The sequence below is a fragment of the Dendrobates tinctorius genome, unplaced genomic scaffold (genome assembly GCF_039654945.1).
Source record: "Dendrobates tinctorius isolate UK_male_01 unplaced genomic scaffold, ASM3965494v1 ptg000059l, whole genome shotgun sequence".
Lineage (NCBI taxonomy): Eukaryota > Metazoa > Chordata > Amphibia > Anura > Dendrobatidae > Dendrobates > Dendrobates tinctorius.
The window spans coordinates 17,516,903-17,530,833 of record NW_027361727.1 but is presented as its reverse complement, the minus strand read 5'-3'; positions in this window follow the sequence as shown (position 1 = coordinate 17,530,833).

Here is a 13,931-nt window from a genome sequence, read left to right as displayed (position 1 = left end):
AATACTAAAGGAAGGTAAGTGATGATAATAACTAAACTCCCTTGTGTGAATACTACAAATCAATACAAAGTGACATTATGAATGAGGATTATGTATAATGGCAAAATGGAGTGAAATATGTAGATTACGTGTAGTGACACCTAAAGTGAAATATGTCATACTGTAGTGTGAAGTTCTGGATGGAAAAAATCTGAATGTGCAGATTGTACCCTGACATCCTATATTAGGTTATTATTATGTTATGTTTGAATGATATATACGAGGGGCGTTCATTAAAGATTTCCCCTGACCCACTTCCTGTGGACTGAGAGCACAGAAATTTGGCACAGTTATTAGTCCTTCTCTACATAGGTGCCACCTAGGGACACGCACTTCTCCCATCTCTTTAAGCAACTGTAAACACCTCACTTGTAGAAGTCGACAGGTTGCTCCAAAAGCCACGTTGTGACTTCGGAAATCAGAGCCTCATCATCTGGAAAATGCTTGCCCTTCAAAAATAACTTAATTGTTGAAAAGTGGTGGAAATCCAATGGTGCGAGGTCGGGTGAATAAGGGGCATGCTGTAGAATTTCAAAGCCATAGGAGTATGCTTCCATTTGGGCAACATGTGAGCTGTGAACTGGTGCATTGTCTTGCAGGAGGCGTACACCTTTGTTGACCATGACATGTCTCTTGGTTTTGATGGCCTCCTGGAATTTCCTAGCAGTGAAGAATAGTATGCCCTAGTGATCATGGCTCCCTTTGCTAGGAATCCATCAATACTACTCCATGCCGGTCCCAAAATATTGTGAGCATGATCTTGCCTGCCGAGGGTTTGGCTCGTGCCTACTTTGGAGGCGATGAGTCATGATGCTTCCATTGCATCGACTGGACTTTAGTCTCAGGATCATAGTGATGGACTCAGCTTTCATCCTGTGTGATCAGTCTGTTGAAAAAGTCCTCCTAGTTTCCATGGCACATTGTCAATAGAGACTGAGAGCATTCAACTCGTTCCTGCTTCTGTAAAGGTGTGAGCAACCAGGGAACCCAGTGAGTGGATACCATATGCATGTGAATATGGTCTTGAATGATTTTTTCCACAGACCCCCCACTAATTTTGACATTTTGGGCTAGGTGGCAAATGGTTACGCGGCCATTTTCCAAAATGGCGACCTCCACTTGCTGGTTTGTGTGTTCATCAATAGAAGAGTGGGGTCGCCCTGGATTTGGAGCTGTTTGCACCGAAGTTCGACCGCATTTGAATTGACAATGCCAGTTTTTTACTTTATCATATGATGGGGAATCATCACCATAAACCTCTTTCCTCTCATCAGACGTCTCCTTTGGTGTGCGGACTTTCAAGTAAAGGAACTTGATGACTACTCTGTATTCCACTGGGTCCATTATCAAACCTCACTCCACTTCAGCTCTTGTAAAATCAAGACTGCTATCAGTACTGGGTTGCAAATTGGCACGTAACCTATAGAGACTTATATCATTACACATGTGCAATTTCAGCATCCTGTGATAAAAAGAAGTGGATAACGAGAGATAAGTAGCCACAAAAACTTTAATTAAATACAGCCAGTAATACAATAACATTAGCCATTGATGTTGTGCGTAAACTTGTCTCACCACCATAAATGAATGGCATGCAGCGTGATGTCTCAGAGAATGTACCATGTGATATATCAAAGTGGATTTTTCTATGTACTTTTCGTGTTCCCACACTCTTATTTTTAATTCCTGTGTAGTAAGCCCCACGTATATCTTACCACATGGACACTGAGTATGATAAATGACCCCCTTGGAAGGACAGTTGAGACTTTTTGTGATTTTGAAGTTTATTGTTCCATTGTGATTCAAGAAGACTTTACTCTTTGTTAGATTCTTACATGCCTTGCACAGGTCGGAGGGGGAAAAACATGGTTAGGGGTACAAAGTTCTTTTTTTTGGTTGAAGTGCTTGAAGCGTAGTGACTGCGGATTGGAGAGTCTTTGAGGTTCTTTGAGCGTCTTTCTACAATGGATGGAGTATTCGGTAGAATTTTCTTGAGGATAAAGTCTGCTAGCAAAATATTCCAGTGTTTTCTAGTTATAGAGGTGAATTCTGCCATTGTTTATTGAAATCAGTGATTAGTTGTACCTGATTTTTCTTATCATGGTCCATTGTCCTGTCTCTTTTTCCATAGAGCAGTTCTTCTCTGGTAGTCTTAGAGGGTTTTTTTTAAAAACCATTTTTGATCTGTTTAGTGCAGTAACCACGTTCTCTGAGTCTTCAAGTCAAGTCATCAGCTTGGTTTTGGAAGGATTTTCCGTCTGTTCAAATTTTTCTAATTCTTAGGAATTCTCCCATTGGAATGGACCTGGAAAACCATCTGCAGTGACTTTGAAAACTTAGGTAAGAAAGTGAAAGAACTGGGAGCACAGGTGGTCTTCTCTTCCATCCTCCCAGTGGATGGCCATGGAACAAGGAGGTGGAATAGGATACTGCAGGTGAACAACTGGCTATGTCGATGGTGCAGTCAGCAAGGATTTGGATTTCTGGATCATGGAGTGAATTACCTATACGATGGACTGCTTGCTAGAGATGGGGTGCACCTTACGAAGACTGGAAAACATGTATTTCAAAGTCGCCTTGCTACACTCATCAGGAGAGCTTTAATTCCATTTATTGTTGACGGTAGGTAGGATGAGGTAGCATGGAATTGGCATACCTTATTCATACGTTAAAAAATTACTTTTAGAGCATCAGACGTAGAGATGGAATTATTTGATGGAATTCTAAGAAGAAAATCTATTATATTCTTACATTGATTACAAATAGAAAAATGATAACAAATGTTTCTGAAAGCTTACCACAATTCCCTCACGTTTACAGCTGTTCTTGGAAATAGTAGTCTTTTATTCAAACTTATTTAACAAGTGACAACTCTAAAATTGCCACAAAACAGTGGAAAATTGCCTCTATTTGACGTACAGACCACACATGGCACCACAAATAATTTCAAGGGCAGTATCTCTGAGTTATTGATAGACACGCAGGATTTTCTTGAGGCAACATGCAAAGCTATTGATTGAACAAGCTGTTAAGGCGCTTCCAGTCGATAGGCATAAATTTCAAAATCCCCAGTTCACTTGAGACGGCTTAGAGAGCACACTTTTCATTTTGAAATTCATTTTTCCTTTCCCCTTTCATCGTCCTAATCACAACTTTCACCAAGAAATTACCTAGATGATATCAACTCCAGAGAAATATCGATATATAATCATTTGGTCGCCGTTACATTATGGCTATTTTTCTATAGAATTTTGTTCTTTATCTTTATTGTTTGAGGTTAATGTCTAGGCGGCCTATTCCTAAATTGGTATGAAAAAAATTGATAAAATGTAATGTCTTTAAGAAAAGAAGTGCATTTGACTCTATACTGAATCCATTCTTGACTGCTGCTCTGTACGAACCTCTCCTGCTATCATGCGGGTAAAAAGTGGACTGATGTCCTTCACTCTACCACACTGGGAGGCAGAGTAGACAATCTTCCTTTGATCTTTATATCCTTTTCATTATAAAAGCATCAATATGTAATTTTTTCTGTATTCAAGCCGGTCATTTGATTGACACATTGTTGTTTGGTAATTTTAACTAAATGCAGGTTATAGGTATTATCCAACTTTTGAAAACACAGAAGCACTCATAACTTTATAGTTTTTAAGGTTGAAGGTAACCAAGTTCCACCTATAAGCCTAACATGTTGATCCAGAGGAAGGTAAATACCTCATGAGACAGACATTAATAGCCCTATACTAGAGGAAATAATCCTTCCCAACTCCACATATGAAAATCGGACTAGTTCCCTGGATCTATGCCCCATCACAGAATCTACTGCCCATAAACTGTAATCTTAGATTTTTCACGAAAGGCCTCTTGGCCATCCTTGCACTTTTGTAGTGAATCAACCACTACAACCTCACGTGGAAGAAAGTTCCATGGTCTCACTGCTCTTACAGTAAATAATTCATGAATCTGCATCTATGATTATGGTTAAACCTTCTTTCCTTGCCCCTGTTTCAGGCCTAGGTGTAAAAAAGGTATAAAAACACAATGATTACACATAGATTGTATGCTTGACAAAGACCAATAATCTTGATGGTGGGGCCTCACCATTCTTGACAGACCCCACTGGCAATTTCATGTATATGGGAACACTTCTCTCTTCCATCATCTCAACAATGTCTCCTTACTACATTTTCAACGTTTCCTTCAAAGGGAGGTCTATCTATCTGCTAAATTGTAATTTTTTTTCCATAAAAACATGGTGTCACTGGTGTATCAGTGTTGACTGATACTCATCCTGGATCCGGCTGTAGAAGGTCTTTTGTGATTAGCTCAAGCACCTTCTTGATTTTTGTATCTCTGTTGTGGAGTGATGTCCCTCTCCCTTTAGGACCCAACGGTTACCTCCACCTTCTGCTGCTAATTTGACACCTTTGCTGAAGGTTTATATTCATTCCGCGCCTGCAGCTGGTGTTAGCTCTTACTTGTCTCTGTGTAGTTTGAAGTACTAACAGTCGGTTAGTGTCTTCTCAGAGGACTCTTGGAGGATTGCTGGCGTGACATCTCGGTGGTCTTCTCAAGCTACAAGCTAAGTGTATCCCCTCTTTCGTCCACCCTCTTTGTCTTTAGTTGTAGTAGGGGTTGACTATTTGTAACCCCATTCCTTCCCTATCCAGGGCCTATTGCTAGGGTCAGGCAGGGATTAGGTTCCTTATTGGCGATAGGTGCAGAACCTATTTAGAGACGTTTATGGCAGACAGGGTGTTGTTAGATTTGCCTTGGGGTCTCCACTCCCTCCTTCCCTAGTGTTTGGGCGTCCCCCTCCCTCTCCCCATCATTATGCACTTTACTTCTCCCTCACCCAGAGTGACAGAATCAAAGCCAAGCTGGGGGATGAAGTGTCATCAAAGAGTTAAGAGGGGACTAGTGCCAGAGAAGATTTTGTGCCTTCGGAAGCTAGCAGAAAACCACCAGGGAGCAGCACGGGGCAGGGATAGATGAAGGGATAGGTTACTATAATAAATTAATAATTTTAACCCCTTCAATTAATTATAATTTGCGGTTCAGGAGACTTCAAAACATAATAAACGCCTTTTTCAATGAAAATTGGAGCTATTTGATTAGCATTGAATACACCTGATGCAAATTAAATTACCCCCCCCCAACTTTGAGCAATTCTGCCAAATTTGAATTTTGGCAGATTCATCCCATTTAATGCTTATGATGATTTCCGATGTAATCAATCCTTTGCAAAATTCTGTCAAACAAGGCTCACGCACATGCACTTGACTTTTTGTAGGTTCTCATTAGAGAAGATGAATTTACTGGAGTTTATCAGCAGTAACCTACATAGCTCTATAAATCTTACAGCATCGCAAGCATAGTCATTTTTGGAAATGTATAACTTATTACTTAAGAACAGCGTCTGTCAAATGAAGGGTAACCGCTATCTTCAAATGCTGTCCCTGACAATGTGACAGTACATTAATAACTGTTTTAATTGATCACTTCAGTACTGCAGTGTGCTTTACTTTCATTAATGAGCAATAATGAATAGCATCCAACAGATGACATACTGTAGAAAATAATAATGTGTCCTCGCGGCTTCTCTATCACTTTTCCCAGTCTGTTAGTTACATTTCTTGTCGTTGATTTCCATTAAGTCCTTATTTTTTTCCTAAAGTTGATTTCATAACTGGGTATACGGGGAAATCTGTTGGATAGTTTGCAATAGAAAAACCAAAACAGAAAAAAAGTCCTCCAAAAAAATCATTTAAAAAGCAATTTTATTTTATTGAACAATGTCAAAAGTTAAAAAAGGGAAATACACATACAAGAAAAAATGCAAACATTGAGCAGGAGAAAAAGTTCAGCCCAAAATAAAAATAGAATACAATTTTTTCTGGATAATGGGTAGGAACATGCACAAAAATTTAATTTTTAAAGAAGTATAAAAGGGCTAGAACAGATCCCAAAGGACAATGGTTGGAGTGCTAAATACACACAAGCCAAACTCTTCTCCACACATTCTTGAACTCTTCTGTACTGTTGCTGCCTCTCCATGTCCCAATCAGCATCTGGTGACGCTACTTCAGGTGTCAGGACTCCCATGTCTAAGTCAATAGGCAGCTTACCAGGTCTTGCTCTCATTAAATAGGCTGGAGTACAGTTGGTAGAGTTCACTGGAATATGGTTGTAGAGGTCTACCAGATCGGGCAACTTCTCTGGCCACAGATTCCTCTCCTCCAAGGGCAAAGTCTTCAGGAGGTCCATCACTACCTGGTTCATTTCTCGCACATGCCATTGGTCTGTGGGTGATACGGCGCTGTCTGGATCTTCTTACAACCATACAGGTTACAGAATTCGTGGAATACTTCTGCCTCGAAAGCTGGACCTTGATCCGTAAGCACTCTTTCAGGATACCCATGTGGTCTACAGAAGTGCTGTTGGAATGCTCTGGCTGCTGTCCTGGCTGTCTGATCTTTGACAGGCACAACTACCAGGAATCTTGAGTAGTGGTCCACAATTGTAAGGGCATAGATCTAGCCTGACCGGCTTGGAACCAGCTTCACATGGTCCAGGGCTACCAACTCAAGGGGCTGTTTGGTGATAATTGGCTGTAGGGGAGCTCTTTGGCTGTCCCGATCCTTTCTGCGCAGGTTACATTGTCCACACTCCTGGCACCACCTCTTAATGGCTTTCCTCATACCAGCCCAGTAGAACCTCTCCTGGAGCAATACTTCCAACTTCTTCCATCCGAAGTGTCCAGCTCCATTGTGGTATGCTTCCAAGACCATTGATGCCTCTCTCTTTGGGACTATCACCTGCCAAACCAGCTCATGAGTGCGGGCATGATACTCCTCCGACACAGCTTCCCTTCATAAATGAACAGCCGACCTCTCTCCTTCCACAACTGCTGAGTTTCTTCAGGAGCATTCGACTCTGGACGTGAGTCAGCTCGTGTCAGCAGCTCCTTCACCAGGCAGACTGCAGGGTCACTATCTTGCGTTTCTGCCCAATCATGATGGGGCATTGGGTTCAGGGTGACCTCCTTCAAGCCAGACCGTCTGTTTCTCACTCCTTGAGCATGCTGGGCCGCAAGTGGCCGGTGGAAGGGAGGTAGCTCTACTTCTGCAAGAGCTCCAGGGTCTTCTCTGGCATCTGGTAGGTTAGGCATTCTGGACAGTGCATCAGCATTGGCATTCTTGTGCCCTGCCTGGTACTTGATGGTAAACTCGTAGTTCGGTAGCCGGGCCATCCATCGCTGTTCCAGTGCACCTAGTTTTGCAGTATCCAAATGCGTCAACGGGTTGTTGTCCGTGAACATAGTGAACTTGGCAGAGGCTAGGTAATGTTTGAACCGTTCGGTGACAGCCCAGACTATGGCAAGGAACTCCAGCTTGAAAGAACTGTAATTATCAGGGTTCCTTTCAGTGGGACGCAGCTTCCTGCTGGCATAGGAGAGCACTCTTTCTTTCCCATTCTGTACCTGCGACAGTACTGCTCCTAGTCCCATGTTGCTGGCATCTGTGTACAGCACAAAGGGTTTGTCATAATCTGGGTAGGCCAGAATTTCATCACCGGTGAGAGCCATCTTCACCCGAGTGAAGGATCTCTCCAACTCTTCAGTCCATTCAAAGGTGGAATTTTTCTGTTTAGTCTTCTTGGACTGCCCCAACAGGAGGTTTTGCATAGGGGTGGCTATGTCAGTAAAGCCCTTAATGAATCTTCGGTAGTAGCCTACCAGTCAAAGGAATTGGCGCACTTCATGAAGGTTGCTGGGCTTCGGCCAGTCCTGGATGACTGTGACCTTATCCGGATCTGGTGCCACACCTTCTGCACTGACCACATGACCTAGGTACTGAACCTTGGGCTTCAGGAGGTGGCACTTGGAGGGCTTCACCTTCAGGCCAAAATTGGACAAAGCTTCAAATACTTCGGCCAGGTGTTCCAGATGATCTTCATAGGTTTTGGAGAAAACAATGACATCATCCAGGTACAGCAGGACCGTCTCAAAGTTCATGTGTCCCAGGCAGCACTCCATCAGCCGTTGAAATGTTCCTGGAGCAGTGCAGAGCCCAAATGGCATATAATTGAACTCACAGAGACCCATTGGAGTGGTAAATGCTGTTTTCTCCTTGTCTGCCTCTGCCACGGGAACCTGCCAATACCCACTGGTGAGATCCATGGTGGAAAAGTAATTAGCAGTTTTAAGTGCAGCTAATGATTCCTCAATTCTAGGTAATGGGTAGGCATCTTTATGTGTAATACTGTTAATTTTCCTGTAATCAACACACATTCTCATGGTACCATCCTTTTTCTTTACAAAAACTATTGGAGCTGCCCATGGGCTACAACTGTCTCTGATAACCCCAGCTGCATTCATCTCTCTCAACATACTCTTAGCACATTGGTATTGTGTTGGGGGTATAGGTCTGTACCTCTCCTTTATGGGTGGATGGTCTCCAGTGGGGATATGATGTTGAACCCCTTTTGCCTGCCCAAAATCTAGTGGGTGTTTGCTGAATATCCGCTCATACTAAACCCCATTTTTCTGGTATGAAGGTGTAGAGTCAGTTCCCACCTGCAGTTGCTGGCACCACTCCCCCATCTGCTCCACAGAGCCACTGTCCTCCACCTGATCGGATGAGACCAAGGGCTCTGCTGCCTGCAATGAATTGTTGTTAACAGTGAGCAGCTTAGCAACTGTGGGGTACCGAGGTATTGTGGCGTCCTCTTCCCCACAATTCAAAAGGCGTACAGGTACTCTCCCTTTTCATACATCAACCACCCCTCTGGCTGTCAGGACAGTGGGCCTGCTCTCGGAGTATACTGGTTCTACCAACGCCTGGCAATCTCTCCCTCTAAGACCTATAGCTGCCTGACACCAAACCAATATTTCACATCTAGGGGTATTGCAATGGGGAAGGGGTCACTCACTCTGACACTGCCAATTTCTCCGCCAGAGAGTTCTACCTGTTGTCTTTGCATCAGGACTCTGATCTCCTTCTGCAGGACTCGTTGTTCACTGGAACCAGCAGTCTTAGCCACATGTTGCAACAAGACAATAACCTCGGACAGACGGTTTTCAATTACATTTGTACCAAGAGTCATCATGGGATTACATTCACGTCGATAAAAATATCAACAACTATTAAACCTTGAGACTTTAGCTCTACCCGCCCCACTTTAACAGTAATTTCTTTACATCCTATCTGCGGTAAAGACTGACCATTACTAGCAACTACTGTCAGTTCATCAGTGGGGCCACGGGGAAGTTCTGAATCAGCCCAATACCTCTTGTACAGAATATACAGCATATTGGTCACCTGGGAGCCAGTGTCCAGCAAAGCGTTCATGGGGATGCCGTCAAGCACCACAGGAAGGATCGGTCTCCCTCCCACACACTTGGCTCTCCAGTTCCTTGGGCCTGGGGATCCTATTCCTGGGGGTTGGCCCTCTGCCCCAGGGGTTGCTCGTTTAAAGGACAATATCTTGAAAGATGATCGGCCTTGTAGCAGCGACGACAGATGGGACGTCCGTCCTGGTCATAGCGATCGTTGTTCCTCCCTCGAAGTGGCGGGGCTCTCCTCCTCCTGAGCCACGGGACATCCTCTGGACTGGAAGCAAGCTGGATCTTTTCCTTGGAGGACACCTGCAGGGACTGCACGGTTTTGGTAAGTGCAGCCATCCCTTTGGTTAACTCCTGGACCTGAAGACGCAGCTCCTCAGTTGGATCTTTATCCAGAGTCTGTGCATCAGCCTCTACAGGGATGGAAGGAAAAGATGTTGCTTCCTGATGGTAGGTTATCGCTGGGCGCCTAGGGGGTGCTGGATGGCTGTAAGTGGATTCCTGCAGTACCTGAATAACCCTGTCCTTAAAATCAGCAAAGTCCAGATCAGGGTTTTGCAGAGTTAAGATAAGCAACTGTCCTCTGTGGGTATTGGATAGGAGTCCTTCAATGAACTGCTCCTTTAACAGTTTATCTTCCTCTTTCACACTGTCAGGATCAACTTGCTTAACTGCTCGCAGCGCCTCCTGCAGGTTGAGAGCATAGTCCCTTATACTGTCCTGTGCCTTCTGTTTACAGCCAAAGAACCTCATCTTGATTTCAGCTGCAGTGCCGGTGTCAAAGGTGCTTCTCAGCTTGGCCAGGATCTTTGCAACAGTCTCTTTATCAGTGTACTGCCAGGCTTTCACTTCCAAGGTCTATGGGCCAAGAGAACAGTGTGCTGGTCTATGGGGGGCACAGAGGTAGATATATGGTGGAAGGAGCAGTGTGAGAGCAGCACAGAATATTTCAGGAGAGAAGTGTGCTGGTCTATGGGGGGCACAGAGGGAGATATATGGGGGAGGAGCAGGGTGACAGTAGCACAGAGTATTTCAGGAGAGCAGTGTGCTGGTCTATGGGGGGACACCCTGTTCGGTGCCAGGGATTGTACATAAAGCACTGTGTTTTATACACATGGATGGACCGTCTGCTTGTCTGCTCCACAGAAATCTAGGAAACATTTCTGCTGATTGATGGCCTGTGCTGATCCAGACTTTACATGCAAAGACAGTCAGTGACTTTGCAGGCCCCATCAAAATGGCTGCTCACTGTGTTCCTAAATGTCATCCTCTCTTTTCCCTTAGCAAACACCCAGAAGGGGAGGAGAAGAGTGACATCACCCCCATGTCAGCAGATTCCAACCATAATTACTGCAGGGCAGTAATGTGAGCTCGTTGTACACTAGGTTTTTGTGCAAAATTTCAGTAGCTGCTTCCCCTAGTGTTAACAAGTGGAAATGCCAAACTTTTTAAAATTATTTTTCATATTTTACAAAATTAAAAACAAATGATAATATTTTTTAAGAAAATGTAAACATTAATACATTAATTCTTCACATTTTTTCAATTGCTGAAAAAAATTTTTTTGGATGTCACCTTCCCTTTAATGGTCAGCAGAGTCCTCTCTCTCTTCTGCAGAGTGTAAGCTCTTATAGTCAGCAGGGTTCCCTCTTTCTCCTCTTACACCACATGTATTTTCCAAGCAATTATAACCTTTCAAGTATTAAGATTCACACAAATTTATTAGCCATAAACATAATTTTGTGGATTAATCAGCAAGGTCAGTGAATTCTGAATTATTCACTTATCTGGCTTTGATTAAGGCCTCTTTCACACATCCGTCTGTCACCATCAATCAAAATCCACCGTTTTGCTAAGAAAACGGATCTGCCATTTTTTTTGGCGGATCTGTTTTTTCCCATTGAGTTGCATTACCGGCGGATCTTGACGGATGGCCATCCGTTGGATCTGTTTTTATACGGATCCGCCAAAATTTTGGCGTCCGCCGACTTGTCCGGACGGACAATGAAACGTTTTTTTGGCCGGCCGGATCTCTCTCTTTCTTTCTCTCTCTCTCGACCTGGCTGTATATGAGCTTCTCGACCAAATACTGACTGATGACCCATTCTTGCCTAACCAGCACTTGGAGTTTATCACAATTTCTGTGTTTTTCTTTTTGAAGATTTTTTTCTGTGTTTTTCTTTTTGAAGATTGACCACAAGTTTTCAATGGTATTGATATCTGGGGAGCTTACTTGGCTGACCATGGACCCAAAACTTCAAGGTCTTGTTCCCTGAGCCACTTAGTAATCACTTTTTGCTTTGTGATATGGTCTCTATCATGCTGGAAAAAAACATAGTTATTCACCAAATTGCTTTTGGATGGTTGGAAGAAGTTGGTCTTGGATGATGTTTTGATCCCATTATTTATGTGAGCCCCCTCCATGGATGAAAAGCCCCCACACATGAGTGGTCTCAGGTTGCTTTAATGTTTTTTATAACACATGACTCATAGACGGGTTCACCTTATTCTTCTCCAGACAATCATTCTTACAAATGTCCCAAACAGTTTGATGGAGGCTTCATCGGAGGAAACAACTTTGCAGAAAGTACAAGGATCAGAGGACAGAGGTAAAGTTCTTTTCTCTGATGAAACCCCTTCAGACAGTTTGGGTCGTCTGGAAGAATAATTATCCAGAGAAGAATAGGTGAACACTACTATGAGTACTCTATCATGCCAATATTCACCCCCTCATGACCTTTGACATACCTATATGTCATGGACAGAAAGGGGTTCCCAACCTTTGATGTATAGTATGTCATGTCGATCATGCAGGCAAAGAAGCTGTGTCCATGCAATTGCCGCTGATCTTCAGGTCAGCCATCTACAGCATGCCATACATCTAGATAAGTTCCATAAGGGGTGTGGTTTTCAAATTAGGGTTACTTGTGGCGGATTTCCACTGTTTAGGTACATCAGGGGCTCTGCAAACGTGACATGGAAACTGATTTCTATTTCAGTGAATTTTGCGTTCCAAAACTTAAATGGTGCTCTTTCCCTTCTGAGTCTTGCTGTGCGCCCAATCAGTAGTTTTCCACCAAATATGGGGCATCGTTTTACTAAGGAGAAACTGTACAACAAATTATATGGTTCATTTCTCATTACTGAATATTGCTCAATAAATACTGTATATTTTACATTTATTGTTTTTTTTTTTCAAGAAGCACATTTAGTATTTTGTATATTTCTATGTGTAGTTTTGTTTTAATTGCCTCATTAAAAGTGAAATTTTACCGAACAAAGTTCTCTTTTGCTATTATACATCTGGTAAGACAATTATGTAAATTAACAGGGACTCATATACTTAGAAATAAGATAATAGCTTCTGTCTATAGTGTGCCAGATACCATACCTAATTCTAGGAGTTGGTGAATTCTTGTTATTACCCTTTTGAAAGTAAAAGGTTTTTCAAATAAAAATAAATTTACAGTAATTGGCAAAAATATAATTTTTCATTTTCACAACTCAATATTAATGTCCATTAAGCATTTGAAGATTTGAAATGTACAGCAATTGGTCTTTTCGAAAAAAAGAAAAAAGAAAAGGCCGGAACCCCAAAGTAAACTATAGTTACAGCAGTGAGGGGGTTTCTAAAATATAACTTTTATTAAATCAACAAGGGGGATAATAGTAGGACGGAAGATCACCTCCTGATGCGTTTCTTCCCACTCAGGGATTGCTTGATAAAGACCATGTGATGGTCGAAACGTCGCATTTTGTCATGGCACAATAAATGTTTATATATTTTTCACCCGGATGAGATGCTGTTCTTCTTCATCTTTTGGATTTCGTGTCCAACTGGGTCTTTGGACTTTGAACGTGCCTCTCTTGGATCAAGGAGTTGCTGTCAGCCACTTTCTCTTCTATGTTCATCAGAGGATCCATCAACCTATTTGAGAGGTCGGTACTCTCACCACCTGTCACAGGGAGGCGAAGTCGGGAGTGGTCTTCCGTCCTATTATCCCGCTTGTTGCACTTAAAAATGGACATATATTGGATACATACACTCACTGGCCACTTTATTAGGTACACCATGCTAGTAACGGGTTGGACCCCCTTTTGCCTTCAGAACTGCCTCAATTCTTCGTGGCAGAGATTCAACAAGGTGCTGGAAGCATTCCTCAGAGATTTTGGACCATATTGACATGATGGCATCACACAGTTGGCGCAGATTTGTCGGCTGCACATCCCTGATGCGAATCTCCCGTTCCACCACATCCCAAAGATGCTCTATTGGATTGAGATCTGGTGACTGAGGAGGCCATTTGAGTACAGTAAACTCATTGTCATGTTCAAGAAACCAATCTGAGATGATTCGAGCTTTATGACATGGCGCATTATCCTGCTGAAAGTAGCCATCAGATGTTGGGTACATTGTGGTCATAAAGGGATGGACATGGTCAGCAACAATACTCAGGTAGGCTGTGGCGTTGCAACGATGCTCAATTGGTACCAAGGGGCCCAAAGAGTGCCCAGAAAAAATTCCCCACACCATGACACCACCACC